This window comes from Anabrus simplex, chromosome 6, assembly GCF_040414725.1.
Source record: "Anabrus simplex isolate iqAnaSimp1 chromosome 6, ASM4041472v1, whole genome shotgun sequence".
NCBI classification, from domain to species: domain Eukaryota; kingdom Metazoa; phylum Arthropoda; class Insecta; order Orthoptera; family Tettigoniidae; genus Anabrus; species Anabrus simplex.
Window position 1 is genome coordinate 101479044 of NC_090270.1, and position 10135 is coordinate 101489178.

Genomic DNA, 10135 nt, shown 5'->3' on the forward strand with positions numbered 1-10135 from the left:
AAAGAAATTGGTAATTTAAAAATCAAATCCGTAGCCGCGGAGACCGAATGCCAAGTTCCTGACGAATCAGCCATTCGGCTAGACATACACACATAATATTCACGTTATTGTGTCTACACGATTTATAAATGTAACATTACACAAAACCTACCAATTTAGTCAAGGAAATTACTTATGAGGGAAATTTTACATTCATCAAGTAAAGGTGTTACATGATCACTCCACCTTTCTCCCTCACACACTTCATTTTACCGATAATACGTGGTTTTACGGATTGTTCCTATTTATGAATTGAGTTCAGATTTAATAGCAAAGAAATACAGTACGATATTAATATACATTGCTGATTTACTAGGAGAGTTAGACTTTGATGAAGCGTGTGGAGAGTCAACCAGAACTGATCATGCATCAGAGGTCGTAGGTTCGAGCTCCAATCTAGCCGATGCCTGCCAATGCATTAAACATGCAGCCTGCTCGATTGAGCTGCTGCCAAATTGAAGCAAGCCAGCCGTTGCTGTTGTACTGTAATATTGGCAGAGTCCACGAATATCAGGTCACCGTCTAGCAGACTTCAAAATGTGATGTTACAATTACATTAAATTGTAATGTCACAAAAGAAAGGAGAAGGGTAGTAAGATTAAAGGTGAACCACTCCTCCCGCACACTAGTACACTACAGAAATATAAATCACCCGACTGTAAATATAGTAAGTACACTACCAGTTAAGTCATGGATTATATATAGTAGATCATACTACAAGCAGATTTACGTTGTGTCTCATTTCAACTCCAGGTAAATTCGATGGTGTTACGCATCCCTTGATCTAGCGCCAATTTATTTCTTTCGATTTTACTCCATCCAGTAGCAAATGGTGTAAAATTTATACAGTTTTTCTTTTCGATTTTGGCCGCCTAGGGATCACGGAAAGTAACACTGTGCACTTTATCTTGATCCTTCATTTATTGACTTCCATTAGTTGTTTGCTGTTTCCTCCTCTCTTGTGTCCAGATGTAAATTACCTTTCCTCTTTCCCTTCTTCTAGAAACCTTTAAAATTTTGTGTCAGTCTTCTGACAGTTGTTCTGCCTTGTATTATATCGTCTGTTATTGCAATCACTGTAATATAATTTTTTTTGCTAGTTGCTTTACGTCGCACCGACACAGATAGTTCTTATGACGACAATGGGACAGGGAAGGGCTAGAAGTGGGAAGGAAGCGGCCGTGGCCTTAACTAAGGTACAGCCCCAGCATTTGCCTGGCGTGAAATGGAAAACCATTTTCAGGGCTGCCGACAGTGGGGTTCGAACCTACTATCTCCCAAATACTGGATACTGGCCGCACTTAAGCGACTGCTGCTATCGAGCTCGGTTATCATTTTTTTTAACTCCTTGGATGCACTGATTACTATTCTTGCTCTAGTTTTGTAAATCACTGTTATCTTTCTCATTATGTGACCAATAAATGTAATTATCCTCTTTTTGATAGTGTGTGACCCCCTTTACCTTTTTTTTGTTCTTGTATAGATTTTTATTCCTGTTACGGTATGTCTAAACTCTCCCCGTTCGTTTAAAATTTTCCCCAGATTTTCCTAAATATTTTCCTTTCTCTATCTCTTCTGTTTCTGGCTTTCATAGAGAACTTATACACGGTGTATCCGTGGTGATATTGCAAACATTCAGGGTGAGAAAGGACGGTAAACAGATCAATCTGAGATAAGGAACCATATTCAGAAAACGATCGAGTCAATAAGCAAAATTACCGGGCGAGTTGGCCGTTGGCGGTTTGGAGCACACAGCTGTGAGCTCGCATCCGGGAGATAATGGGTTCGTATCCCACTGTCGGCAGCCCTGAAGATGATTTTCCGTGGTTTCCCATTTTCACACCAGGAAAATGCTGGGGCTGTACCTTAAGGCCACGGCCGCTTCCTTCCCATTCCTAGGCCTTTCCTGTCATATCGTCGCCGTTAGACCTATCTGTATCGGTGCGATGTAAAGCAAATAGAAAAAAAATAAGCAAAATTCTATTCACTTAAATCCGTTTACCTGCACAAGTTTTACAAGCTGCTCCATTTACAACAAATGTTGGAAATGGTGTCCCCCTGCGTTAATGCTTCCCTGCTATCTCCTTTCTTCTTAGAAATTAATAGCATGTCGGAGGCAATGTAGATTGTGTCGATTGCCATGCGGCGGGAGTGGGCTTCGCCTCCACCCCTGTACGGATCATAAGTTTCTGTCGTACCAGTTCGAATGCGTTTGAATAGCGACGTCAAACAACTTGGATCATTAATAACTTTTGAGTCGAACATTTCCGGACTACGGTACCTTGTCTCAATCTGATCCATTTGCCGCCCTCCATCATCCCTCAAAGTTTGTAACACCATCACGGATACACCGTGTATAATTTATTCTTCGGACTTCTCTTACCAAGATGGTTTCCGAAATGAATATTTCCGAACTCTACTTATTAAAGAACGTCGGTGTTCGACACAATGGTGTTTGAGTGTGTGTTACGATCGTGTTCGAGTGTAAATCTTAAACGAAAGTGAACGCGTATTCCAACATACGTAGTGGATAGTAAACCACGCCCCAAATTTGTGTATTTATTTTACATTTAAAAACCCTGATAACGCGTCACGATATGATAATTCCGCGATGTCGGGTCAAGAATAAATACAGCATGACTCAAGTGGAGGCAAGTTACCGGCGTTCTCTATAACAAGCGCACGCCCGAATATCTCATTTTTTTCTATTGGCTTTACGTCGCACCGACACAGATATGTCTTATGGCGACGATGGGACAGGAAAGGGCTAGGACTGGGAAGGAAGCGGCCGTGGCCTTAATTGAGGTACAGCCCCAGCATTTGCATGGTATGAAAATGGGAAACCACGGAAAACCATTTTCAGGGCTGCCAACAGTGGGATTCGAACCTACTATCTCCCGAATACTGGATACTGGCCGCACTTAAGCGACTGCAGCTATCGAGCTCGGTCCGAATATCTCAAAGCGAAGGTATATAAGACATCAGTGTGCAATGTACCTCTGTTGTCAGGTTTTACATGTAGGCTATTTCTCTTTTCTGCATATGTGGTTTATCCCTGACCATTATAACCACGCCTTAACACCACCTTACCAACACAAACCTTGCCCGGTAACGCGTCTAATGTGCAAATAGGCAGGTACTCCTGTCGTACATTTCCCACTCTTCCCTGCTATATCTTTTCTTCTTAGAAATTAATAGCATGTCGGAGGCAATGTAGATTGTGTCGATTGCCACGCGGGGGGAGTGGACAAAAACCTGTACCTCTGTACAGATCAGAATGCCGCCCTATGACGAGGAAACAAGGCCAGATCATCCACACCATGGAGATGAAAATGATCCGATGGACCCTCTGCCTAACACGCTACGACCATATGACAAACGACGAGGTGCGACAAAAACTAGGTCGTGGTCTCGATTGCAGAAAAAGTGAGAGGGGCAAGGCTCCGATGGTTTGGTCATATGATGCATCAAGAAAACAGTTCAGCGGCAAAGTAGTCTTTCAGTTCGACCTGGAAGATGACCTTCACGTGCAAGGTCGGTAAACCGGTGGATGGACTCCATCACAGAAGACATGCGGTTTGTAGACCTCAGCCCAGAAGACGAACATAATCGAGTAAAATGGAAAAGACAACAGGACAGAGGACCCCGTGCAACGGGACAGACGCTAGGAAGGAAGAAGTAACTTCAAACTTGGGTCATGGGGATAGATATAAAAAATATAAGCCACTATGCAAATCACGCACTGTATAATCACGTTAAATGTCGACTAACTATAGATACACACACATAGACACACGCCACTCAAAAATAACCTCATACTTTTTCCTTTTCACAAAATTCGAAAATAGGTTTATAAGTTTAGTTCAACTTTTGTCTGTCTGTTTAATTGTTTGTTTCGTTGATGGATTTTTTTATGGCATTACGACAGAACTTCTGAACAGAATTTCTCGTAACTTGGCCTTTAAAATCAGGGATACTTGGGCTGAGCATTAGCATAATAATATTAATTTAGGGGCATCAAAATAGTAAACAATTTATTCGTTAATATTATTTGTATAGAATGTCTGTATATAATAAAAATTGCGCGAAATATAATGTATGATATCAATGTTCGATGTCTTTTCTACCGCAAGAGGAACAGTAACGGAGATAATAGTGATTGTCATACTTTCACAAACGTTGGATCATCTATGGAAATAGCTGCCTCTGTGGATCAGTGGTAGAGTGTCGGCCTCCGGATCCTAAGATAGCGGGTTCAAACCCGGCAGAGGTAGTCGGATTTTTGAAGGGCGGAAAAAGTCCATTCGACACTCCATGTCGTACGATGTCGGCATGTAAAAGATCTCTGGTGTCACATTTGGTGTTTACCCAACAAAATTAATTAAATCTCAGCCATAGACGCCCAAGAGAGTTTCAGTTTACTCGGTCTGCCATCTAGTGGGCCTAGAGTAAAACGTAACGTCGAAATTGACGAGCAGACAGCCAGATGGCGTCAAATTGAAATGTCTACACACGGTAGCTCAGGCCATACGATTATTATTATTATTATTATTATTATTATTATCTATGGAAATATCAGCTCAATATATGTTCACAGATATATTTACACAAAATCCAGTTTCGATTACTCACACTTTCACCTTATGAGCTATGATAAAGGAGATATTTTAAGGAATTGAGATTTTTACTGGTAAGCCCACCCACGGCGAAAATCACTGACACGGAAATATTAAATAAACCGTCAACAACTAGTAATGGATCCAGTAAATATTAAAAATTACTTCTCTGAGTAACATTTATTGCACTAAGGTATCTTTTTTTTTTTGCTACCGGCTTTACGTCGCACCGACACAGATAGGTCTTATGGCGACGATGGGATAGGAAAGGCCTAGGAGTTGGAAGGAAGCGGCCGTGGCCTTAATTAAGGTGCAGCCCAAGCATTTGCCTGGTGTGAAAATGGGAAACCACGGAAAACCATTTTCAGGGCTGCCGATAGTGGGATTCGAACCTACTATCTCCCGGATGCAAGCTCACAGCCGCGCGCCTCTACGCGCACGGCCAACTCGCCCCGTGCACTAAGGTATCAAGACTAAGGGTTCAAGGTCTGAGTCCGTCGATCATGTTCAAATACTCTGTACGTAGCACATTGTTCATTGTACAAAGCCCTTACATATTAATCAAGTTCTTTCACGCTCTCGTTTTGCGTTAATATAAACCTAAATTATCAGCTTCATCCCTTCAATAATAGGATGCTTCCCTTTAATAAACGGCTCTCCTGCTTACAAGTTTAGTGGGAGAGGAAAGCCGCTATAGTAAGGAGCCAAGAACATTTTAAAATGTGTAATTAAAGAAGGAAGTCGGAAAATCAATATTGATGTCTGTCACGAACATCTGTTGGGGGTAATTAACAAAGTTTATAGATGACTTAACTTATTAGTACATCTTTAATAGGATAATCATAACTTTAAAACAAGAAGCAGCTTATTTTTTAAGTCTTATTCCAGCGAGATTATTTTTCACCGCTTCCTGTGGATACGACGGAAGTCATCTAAATAAAATGTAATACACATTCCTACTGAAGTAGTGCATAGATAAATGAAGAAATAGTGTAATTTGTTTTTACATCCCACTAACTACTTTTATGGTTTCCGCAGATGCAGATCGAACCTGCCAAGTTGGAGTCGGAGGGCCAGCACTTCAACCGTCTGAGCTACTCAGCCCGGCAAAAAGCTGTTTAAATGAAGGGATGTTTCACGCATTGACCATATGAAGTTTGGTCGAGTCTATCCAGCCGTTTCACCGTGATGATGGAACAGACTTTCAGACAACCAGACACGAAAGCTAAAAGCGACTTATATGGTCTTGAGTTGATCTAAATCGGATAGATATCTGAAAAAAAGGGAAAAATAAACGAAATTACAGACAGTGGACCTCTCCAAATGTTATTATATGGATGATGGTGGAGAACCATTTACACAATTTACTTCTTCAAACCCATATGCTCATATTAATCTACTGCTATTAATACACGAGGTTTGCGTTGGTAGCCTATATCATTGACTCTAACATCTACAACAACAACAACTGAATCCAATCGCCGTGCTCGAACCCGGATTCTGCGCTCCACAGTTTACTCTCAAAATATTAGTCTACACAGTGGGGACACAATACTTGTACTCCGGGATATGCAGCATAACATCAAAGGATATCAATCCTATTGTGATTATTATAAACTAATGATCAGTGACATTTCGTGTTGACGCGAAGGAAATATCTCGAATAATCACGAATGTTTGAAATTACCTTGGAATAATAATAATAATAATAATAATAATAATAATAATAATAATAATAATAGAAATAATTGTACCGGGAGGTACATCTCTACACCGCGCATTTAAAAGAGGTGCCTTAAAGAACTCTATCTATCAAACAAAACGTGAAAGAGCTACTGCATGAAGTTGGGACATTGACTAGAAGATGTCACTCATAAATAATAGAGTAATGTGTTATTTCGAAGTTGCCTAAACTGACTGGATTAATTTATTTTGTTTTAGTGTACAACAAGAAGTTCGAACTTTTCTCCATATATGTCCTTACAAAAACTGTCGTCATGCACTCTGGTGCACGGTGGAAGAACCAGCGATTTAAAGAACTTTTGTGTTGTTACGCCAACGGCCGTAGCCGTGTTGAAACACCGGATCCCGTGAGATCTCCGAAGTTAAGCAACATTGGGCGTGGTCAGGAGTTGGATGGGTTGCCACGTGCTGTTGGTGGGGGGTAAGGGAATGGAGAAGCGGAAAGGAACTGGCCACCCTACCGCACGTAAACTCCGGCTCAGGAACACCTCTGCGGAGGTTCGGACCTGCCTTCGGGCAGAATAACACTTAACTTACCTGTGTTCTTATGTTTTTTCGACCAAATTAATGTTCATTTATTTTGTTATTTCAAGGTTTGCAACACTTCCTTCTCATGTCGCCAGCTTTTGAATCTGGTAAATTAGAAAATTTTGCATTTATTTTTCAGCCTATCACGGGCTTCTTGTAACTTTAAAAACTATCCAATAAAAATGAGAGGGTGTGTCCGGATTTAGTACAGAGCCTTCTCGAACCGTCCCCTCGGGTATATAAGCTGCGGCTTTTCAAGCTACCTTGTCTTATTGATCGCCGAATTACTGAATATGTGTGTTCAGAGAGGAGGCGGGGCGCCCCATTCTTCGGCAGGCAGTACAGCAGACCAGGTAATGGCCACCAGTTTTATATTTCTGTAACTACCTCCGAAGACTTACATGAGGAGAAGATTCTAATTTCTAAGTATGTAACAACCTGTTTTCAAAAATGTAAACTTTCTTTCGGCTAATGTAAATTTTCATAAAGACTTAAATTGTAAATCGGGGATAGAGAGTGCGTTACCCTATCGAGTCCCCCTTCAATTATTTATATTGAGGTGACTACGATTTCGTAACCGTTTTTCTCCTGTAAATTACAAAGTAACTTGTTCTTCTAGTCACCTCAGGAGCGTGGGATTACCCTCTGCATCATCGGGCCACAAGCCCAAGTAGGGTCTTAAAACTAAGTTCAAGGAGTGCAAGTGTACGCCTCCATACATTTTGTGTTCGGGACAGTAATTTAACCTGTTTTCCTTTTCCACGAAAGTAGTTTGGGTTTTAGATACCCCTGTGTACAAATTGTAAATTGTAGGTTGGGCCTAGAGAGGCCAGAAATTTATAAGATTTTTGGTGTAATGTTGCCTTGAGCGGGCTGTAAGAAATTGGGAGAGCAGTCTCCTTGGTTAAAGTTGGAGAGCACGTATGCTCTTTTCTGAGATTGCTAATTTTACTGTAATATTGAAGGGTGCCTTTGGAAGGCCATAATTGTAACGATTAGAGCAAGGTGCTCCGGTAAACGCCCCATTGGCGACATTGTAAATTTGTAAATTTGGGGCTTGAAGCCCAAAGGTGTTAAATTCCCTATTCTGGGGTTTTCTATTCTTATATCAAAATTGTCATTGCACCCGATACATTCTTGTTAAGTTTGATTTTTGAAAAGAAATATAACCGTTATTTTTTAAGTTTTAAGTTAATCTTTGATATCGTAGATAGACCCATTCCAACCAGCAGTTTCTTTCACCTCTCTGTGATCCACTAAACCCCGGTACCAATAATAATAATAATAATAATAATAATAATAATAATAATAATAATAATAATAATAATAATAATAATAATAATAATAATAATAATAATAATAATAATAATAATAATAATAATAATAATAATAATAATAATAATAATAATAATAATAATAATAATAATAATAATAATAATAATAAGACAAGCAGACACGAATGCTAAAAGCGATTTATACGGTCTGAAGTTGATCTAAAACGGATAGATATCTGAAAAATGGCAAAATAAACGAAATTGCAGACAGTGAACCTCTACAACTTTTATTATATGGATGATGGTGGAGAACCATTTATACAATTTACTTCATCAAAAACACATGCTCATTTTTTTTTCAAGTTACTTTACGTCGCACCGACACAGATAGGTCTTACGGCGACGATGAGACAGGAAAGGGCTAGGAGTTGGAAGGAAGCGGCCGTGGCCTTAATTAAGGTACAGCCCCAGCATTTGCCTGGTGTGAAAATAAGAAACCACGGAAAACCATCTTCAGGGCTGCCGACAGTAGGATTCGAACCTACTAGCTCCCGAATACTGGATACTGGCCGCAATTAAGCGACTGCAGCTATCGAGCTCGGTATGCTCATATTAATCTACTGCTAAAGCATTTCCAGGACTAAGGTGATGTCATTGGGAAGAAACCTAAAAGGACTGAATATCAGGTATCGAACACATTTGGAACAGGTAGATCATAACAAGTATGTCGGATTTGTATTCGCCCAGGATGCCACTTCACTAGAGTAAGTGAAATTGAATCAAGGCGCCTCAAAACGAATGCAGTGAGCTCACAGTTGAGATCAACAATATTCCGTCACAAAAAATCAGTTCTCGGACGAAACTACACCGGTCTTTTCTTCAGACCGATTTTCCCACATGAGAGTGAAAGCGAAGAGGATTCGGGATATATTATTAGTAAGTTAGATAGAAGTAACAGACATAAACGTGGGGAGAATGATTGCTGGTACAGATAGATGTGTACAATGCCAAGAGGGTACTCGGTATGAAGAGATAACAGGCTAAGTTAGGAAGGAACTTGATGTATAAAGCGGTATGATAAACTGGCTTCGGTGGCGGGATCATGTGAGACGAATGGAGGATAGATTGCCTAGGAGATTAATGGGCTTGGTCGTGGAGGGCAAGAGGTACAGCAAGATCAAGGCGATAATGGTTAAATACAGTTCTTACGATTAAAAATTAATAGCTATGGTGTGGCAATATTCCGACTCATCGGTTGAATGGTCAGCGTTGAGGCGTTCAGTTCAGCGTGTCGCAGGTTCGATTTCCGGCTGGGTCGGGGTTTTTAATCGCCTCTGTTTAATTCTTCTGGCCTGGGGACTGGGTGTTTGCGTTTGTCCCAAAACTTTCCTCTTCATATGTAGACAACACACTACACTATGAACCACCACAGAAACACGCAATAGTGATTACATCCCTCCATAAAGTGTTGGCGTCAGGGAGGGAATCCGGCCGTAAAACAGGGCCAACTCCTCATGTGCGACACAGTTCTCACCTGCGACCCCAGAAATATGGGAAAAGCAGAAGAAAAAGAAAGAAGAAGAAGAAGAAGGTATGGTGAGGCAATAGATCTAGTTACAAATAGAAGAATTTGGAGGCGTTTAGTTAACTCACAGCGGATTGCAGACTGAATGCTGAAAGACATGAAAGCCTATAATTGAAAGGTATATAAAAATAAACCCCTTGGCGCAACATCCCCGAAGGCCTGCAGATTATGAGGTGTCGAGTGGTCAGCACGACGAATCCTCTCGGCCGTTATTCTTCGTTATCTAGACCGGGGCCGAAATCACATAGTCAGATGGCTCCTCAATCGTAATCACGTAGGCTGAGTGGACCTCGAACCAGCCCTCAGATCCAGGTAAAATTCCCTGACCTGGGTGGGAATCGAACCTGGGG